Source organism: Ceratosolen solmsi, unplaced genomic scaffold (genome assembly GCF_000503995.2).
Source record: "Ceratosolen solmsi marchali unplaced genomic scaffold, CerSol_1.0 scaffold39, whole genome shotgun sequence".
Taxonomy (NCBI): Eukaryota; Metazoa; Arthropoda; class Insecta; order Hymenoptera; family Agaonidae; genus Ceratosolen; species Ceratosolen solmsi.
In genome coordinates, this window is record NW_011948433.1 from 332,384 (window position 1) to 339,485 (window position 7,102).

Here is a 7,102-nt window from a genome sequence, read left to right on the forward strand (position 1 = left end):
GGTGCAGAAATCGGTTTTAATGTTAATGGGCGCTGCAACGTAATCTCGGACTTTGTTACAATCGACAATTTCTACGTTTAGAACAAGAGCTGGAAGATGACATCGAAAGTGCAGTAAGTAGAGTAGGTGCATCGAGAGGGCCGAGTAGTACATTCGATGTAATGGGCAGACACGTTGGAAAGCTTCGTCTACCGTTAAGATGGCGAACAACTGAGAATATATAAGAGGGACGAGAGAGAGAGAGAGAGAGAGAGAGAGAGAGAGAGTAAGAGAGAAGAAAGGGAGAGAGGGAGAGAGCGAGTGATTAAGGGTGGATGGTTAAGGGAGGAGAACGGAGAGAGGCGCTGGCCTGATGGGAAAGGAAAGGGGGAAAAGAGCAAACCGTCGCAACAGCGATGCAGCAAATTGTCTTTCAAGTAAACCAAGAATGCACCTAAATGTTTCTTTAGATTGGTTTGAATCGGGAAAGGATACAGCATTAGCCAGAAGCGTAAAAATGCGCTTCCTACCGCGAAATAATCCGATTCTAAAAATATCGAATGAGCATGAACTTTGTGTAGATTTCTAAAAAGGCGTCATCATTTAAAAACGAAACTATTAATCTCAAGAGCGGTGCATATAGCTCGCGGAGTAATCCGAGAAGACCGCGTCCTAAGAAAAATCGTTGGAAAGCCGAGAGCCGCGCATAAAAAGGCGAGTTTCGTTCGCGGGCGGAGTTTCGCGCGCTCGCAGGAGGCGATCGGAGGTTAAAAAATAGAGCTCCGACTTTCTTGGCGACTCGTATATTTGGGCGAGGCGCTGCACACGCAGCCAAAAGGTCGACGACCCGGCCGAATGTTGCCGAAATGCAAGGAGAGGCGGAGAGGCGTAGACACGCTCGCGTGCGTGCATGCGCTGCGCCTTGCCCAGGGAGAGGATGACGGGCCCTTCTTTTCCTCTCCAATTTAATCGCCCGGCCAATTTATCTGCCTATCGGGCGAAGGATGCACGGAGCCAGGTGTGCCAAGCTAATGACGCTACCCTCGGCCGGTCCCTCTCTTCGCGCCCATCCCTCCCAGCGGCCGCCAATCGTCGTGTCCTTGCGCCTCGTGATTTTCTCCTCCTTCCTTCGTAGGTTGGTTCTCGTGGCCGCGGGCTGGAATGCGCTTTGATGACGAAGACACGAGAACTGAGTGCGAATGGCGTTTTAGAAGTATCGACAATTCCGCGGGGTGGCGATTACGCGTCGATGTTGATGTTTTGAGATTTCGTCTTGGCCCTCGATGCTACATCGAAATTATATTGCCAATGTCAAAATGATTCTCGGCTGTTTGACTCCAAGTCCCCCCCCCCCCCCCCCCCCCCCCCCCCCCCCCCCCCCCCAGCCCTCCTCATCACCGTTCTCATCGTCGTTGTATATTTCATTGGAATTGGAAAGTTAAGCGCGATAGTGCCAGGTTTTGTACTATAATTTTGCGATACGTCGTGCGTGAATGTCTTTTTTGATGAAAGTTTATCAGTGACTTTAAAGCAGAATTTAAGTGAAGGTTGTTGCACCGCGATAAGTAATTGTAAAATAAACCATATTATCAGCCATGGTATTACGCATAAATTGCGCTTAAAAAGTATTTTCTTTTTTTTTTTTTTTTTTTTTTTTTTTGCCGCAAGGAATGAAATAAGCCTTTTTCCGTTTCACTTTTTTTTTCCTTTCATTTTTTATAAACGAGTTGCAAACTAATGACGTCCAATCATATGCATTTCAAGAGCCTGCCATTAGGAATGGCTGAGCGTGCGCTTGCACGTACCCACAAATATATTGCGTTGCAAAATGTGCATTACTTATAAACATCGACCGCAACTAACCGAAAATTAGCCCTTTTTCCACGCACACAGATGTGCGTTCGCCCTCGATTTGCGGCTCTGGAAATGTAAAACAGTTACAGTTGCATTAAATAAAACAAATGCTTATTATCGCTTTACAGTTTAAAAAGAATTTGATACGTACATTTTAAATGCACATGACGAGTTTTTTTACACGAGTTTCTTTTATCTCTCGAATATAGTTTTATTTTCGTTGTTGATAATGACGTTCTGCCCGAATAATTGTATGTAATTAGTGCTCTATAGTAATTGTTAAAGTTCTTTAATGAATTATTTATTTTGTCTATATTGTAGATGAAATATATTTAATATTCTATGAGCTAAAAAGTCGTATTATATATTTCAAGCGGACTTTATGTCAATGTAGACGATTAAAAAAAATTTGTTGGCAGACGAAATGATCAAACAATAGCTAATTTTAATGTAAAAAAGATTATGTAATTTATAAAGAATAATAACATAAATTTTGTATATCTTGATAGATACAAAAGATAGATTGTTATTTAAAGGACTATTAAGGGTATAATATAGTGATTGTGAAGATTTTACTGTTAAATGAATGTATCATTAATGGATAGAGATCTTGTCTAACTAAGAATGACTATGGCACGCATTTTGTTAAAATCCATCTCTGTATGCTCGAAGCTCAGAGTCTTTCTACAGTTGTCTCTTAAGCATAATTATCAAAAATGAAAAAATAAAAAATTGCTAACGCAATGCACACGGTTAATCGAGGTTTTTACACGGACAAGTTGTCAACGAACGAAGAGAAACTATATAAGGTGCCACGGTTAATTTCAAAAGACCATCGAGTTTCTTATGTCTTCTCCTTCAGTGCTTCGGTCCACAACTCGAAGTCGATAATAAAGTTTCTCTAATATTACCCTATGAAGAAATAGAAATTTTATGTCGTAAACTTTGTCGGTTATAGGCTTCTGCAACAAGAACGACGTACAAACGGACAAACAACGCGTAACTGCCCGTCAAAATAACCTTTACATTATCCTTTTGTTACTTCGAAACACGGATAAGTGATATTCAGTGATTCATACAAAGCATTGAAATCTGAATTCGGCACGGCCCGGCGAAATTAAGCAGAAAGAAGAGAAAAAGGGTTTACACTGGAGCCTCGATTGAGAAAGACGGAAGAGGAAGAGAGGCGAAAGAAACCGAAGTGGTGCTCTCGGCGAGCACGAGGGGTTGCTCCCGAGCACGTGTACAGCCGTGAGAGAAAGAGACAGAAAAAAGAAAACTATACGTGTGTACGGAGACGAGCGCGTATACATACACTTACGTTCGTAGTACCTCAAACGAGCTCTGAAAGCTTGCAGGAAGCGAGATGGCGAAGGTTGGTATGCCTGGCCCAGTATTTCACGACGCTTAGCCTTGAACCCGGAGAGAGCGATGCCCGAAAGCCCGAATATCGTCCCCCCCCCCGCCCCGCTTTCTAGCTCTCTTTCTCTCGCTCGTCCTCCTCTCTTTCCACCTTTGGCTGAATTCTTTACTTTTCTTTTCTTTTCGGATCTCGGACTACTTCTCCAGACCAGGGTTGTATTCTTTCGTCATTTGGTTTTTCGAATGGCATATAAATTCCTCGATAAATTCTGCATTTGTATACCGGTTCGTCTACCCGGAAAAATTCGCAGTGTCTTTTTAGACTTTTTTCCACTCGTTCGATCATTCACTCTCACGTCACTCGGAAGAGTTTATTAGTCCAACTTGACTCACGTTCTACTAATCAATTAATAATGTACTAAAGGTCATAATTTCATCTCTCTGTAATAGTCATAATAAACAAGACAATACTTTTTACGATTATTTTTTCTTTGCTTATTCTTAATATAATAAAGCGTTGTATTTTTAAAATACTTTTGTAAAGTATCTATAAAAGTTATAATTAAATAATTTTTATATCATTCTAACATAGCGTCTAAGAGTTAATATTTAAAAGAATAATCTACTAAGAATGAAATGGTTAATTCAATTGTAATTCATAATGTAGTAAAAAAGGGAAGAGTGATGGAAGGCAAAAAAGACACGAAGAGGAAGAACCAAATAATAATAAGACAAAATTGTGCAATATATATATATATATATATATATATATATATATATAGATAGATAGATAAACAGATAGATAGAGAGAAAGAGAGAGAAAGTAGAGTAAGGAAAAAAGGAATGTGCCAGGCTGGAAGGGATTTACAGACACATCATTGGCCGTCGAATAAAGGCGACTGGCTAGCGACGAATAACATTTGCAGTAGAGTCAGACAAATATTCGCAGGCTGTTTTTTTCCCTCGGCTCCTTCAGCACTTATATACACATACGCGCGCGCACACACACACACACACACACAAAGAGAGAGAGAGAGACGCATATGTATATATATATATATATATATATATATATACATACAAATACATACATGCAACATACATATACACTAATACACATACGTATACACGCTATCTCGCACACTAAGCTTCTAACTCGTGCTTTCACGCACGTATACATGTAAAAATGGACAAAGACAAAGTAAGTACTTCTATTTATTCATAAGCAATTCACGCATGTGTGTTTATGCATGGGGCTTCACGCAAACGTCGCCGCATACAAACCTGTGCACGAATAAAAATGTGCCATTGTATGGACGTCATAGAAAATTTTTAGATTCAACATAATTCTTGTATATAAGTTTTTCCTTTTAAAGCAAGGTTAGGCGAAAGATTTTTCTCAAATGTATACATTAATGCAAGAGAAAAAAGAACCTGAAGATATGAAAATATATTAATACGAAATTTTAATAGATTAATTTACAGTTATGCTTTTATTAGACTGGTCATAGTAAATAATTGCATAATTAATTATTTGACAAAGTATGACGCTCGAAATGTAGGCAACCTTTATTAATATATTATTAAATACGATGAATTCTGCAATTTGTAAAAATGATATCGATATTATGAATTTTTTATAAAAAATTTTGTACCTAGATTCATTCATGATTTTCTTGGATTTACATGCACGTAAACACGTACATGCAAACGATACGTATACTGTATTTGCTGTGCACTAGACATAGGAAAAATAAAACGCGAAACCTAATGCTGTCGAGTGCGAGAGGGAGAAAAAAAGTGAAAGATATAACCAACTATCACGTTTATACGCGACGGTGGAGCTCCAGGCTTTTATACAATCTCAAGGGCGCCTTCGTTTCTTTTGCTCCCCCCCCCCTCACTCACTCACTCACTCTCTCTCTCTCTCTCTCTCTCTCTCTCTCTCTCTCTCTCTCTCTGTGACTCATCGGACGTTATATGCAAGGCATATAAAACATTCTAATTGCATCGTAATAATTGCACGAAACTCGTCAGAAAAACCACAGACACTTAAATTATATATTTTCTTATATAGAAATGAAAGAAAATCCGCGACATCGCTATTTCAATTGTATTACGAAGTTAAATAGGTCTAACGTTTGCGCGTTTATTAGTAGCTCTTGCGACGATCAACAGATTAGTCGTAGTCTCGGCAACCGTAGAAATGTGTCTCGCAGCTACGCTCAAGCTTCGCTCTTCGACTGTGTGAGTGTACGAACGGAGACACATGTTATGTAATAGATAGCAACTGATCTGATACATCAGACATCCGAGAAAGCAACGCTCTTTTGAGTATTGCATTAGATTAACGATTCAAATTCACTTCCTCGTCTATCGTTCTCTCGGTTCCTCTTACAGATCCTTCCCTTTCCACATAAATCGTTCCCTATTATTTCTCACACTTACCCAGCTTATTAAGGATTATATGATAATGCCATATTGTTAATAGGCGGGTGTTACGTTAACAGTACGTATAAAAGAATTTCTAGTTTATCCGTTACGTAATAAATATACAATAGAGTAATTTTGTTAAAACACATGCAGATCTCTCACAGAGTAATTATGCACGAACTTGCAAATATTTAATCAGTTCAATTGTTATCTGACCTAGACACTGAAGTGAAGTATTGATAATTATTGCATACGCACTCGAACTTCGATAATTTTTTCGGGATTCGATATGAGCGGCATATCAATCGGGAGTTATTAAATACACGATTGAGGATACGTTGTATTGCGAAGGCGAGCTATAAAACCTCAAGGATAAAGTAGTATCGGGGATATTGCTTATCGCACTGTAACGGCGACTTTAACCGCTACAGTCAGAAACGGACGAGATGGCGTTATTCTTTCGAGCGGAGACCCATTCGCAAAAGTATTCACTTCCCGTGGACACGAAAAAAGGGCAAGCGCCTACGAGAGCAGAAGCGGACGTAAGGGAATCGTAATATGCATAAGGGAGCGAAAGAAGGTGCCCAGAGAATGGAGATAGAAGGAAGGCAGGAAGGAAGGAAGGAAGGAAGGAAGGAAGGAAGGAGGGAAGGAAGGAAAGAAGCAAAGAAGCAAGGAAGCTAGGACGCATGGAAGGAAGGAAGAAAGTTAGAGACATAGAGAGAGAGAGAGAGAGACAGAGATAGAGAGCGCGCGTGAAAGAGCGAGCGAGCAAGAGAGGGAGCTGAGCCTCGGTTCCTCGGAATCCAATCAATAAATATTACAATGGAGCCTGTAGAAGAACGCGGAGGAGGATATGGGGGAGGTCGTGGCAGAAGGTCGCGGAAGGGGCGGTAAGGAGCAGCACCAGCAGAAAATAAGGATATCCATCCCTCTCCGTGACTCGTTCCTCATCTCTTCTCTCCTCGGGCGCCGCTACCGCGTCTTTCGGTCGAGCGGATCCCCGCTTTCTACCTTCCCGCACACTTTTCTTTACTTACCTTCGAACCTTTACCCCCATTTTTCTCCTTCATAACCATTCCCTCCCGTTCCTCCAGTCCCTTCCTCGATGCCTCTTTTCAAACTCTACCTCTCACGCCGACGTGCCATTCTTCAATTATCCTTTTCTATATTTTGCCTATATTACCGCTCTCGCTCTCTCGCTCACCCTTTCGGTCCCTTCGCTTCAATTATCCTTTTTTTGAAGCTACCCTCGCCCTCGATCCCTCCGCCATCACCTCCTCATAATCGTGTCTCGGCTTCTCTCTATCTATTTCTCTCGCTCTCTCTCTCTCTCTCTCTCTCTCTCTCTTTCATCTCCTCTAAACCTCTTCCAGAGTGTAGGTCTGTCTCGATTCAACCTCTCCCTGTCTCGTGTAACTTTATATTTTTCCATCTCGCTCGTGCACTCCCTCGCGACTCGCCCCCCCCCCCC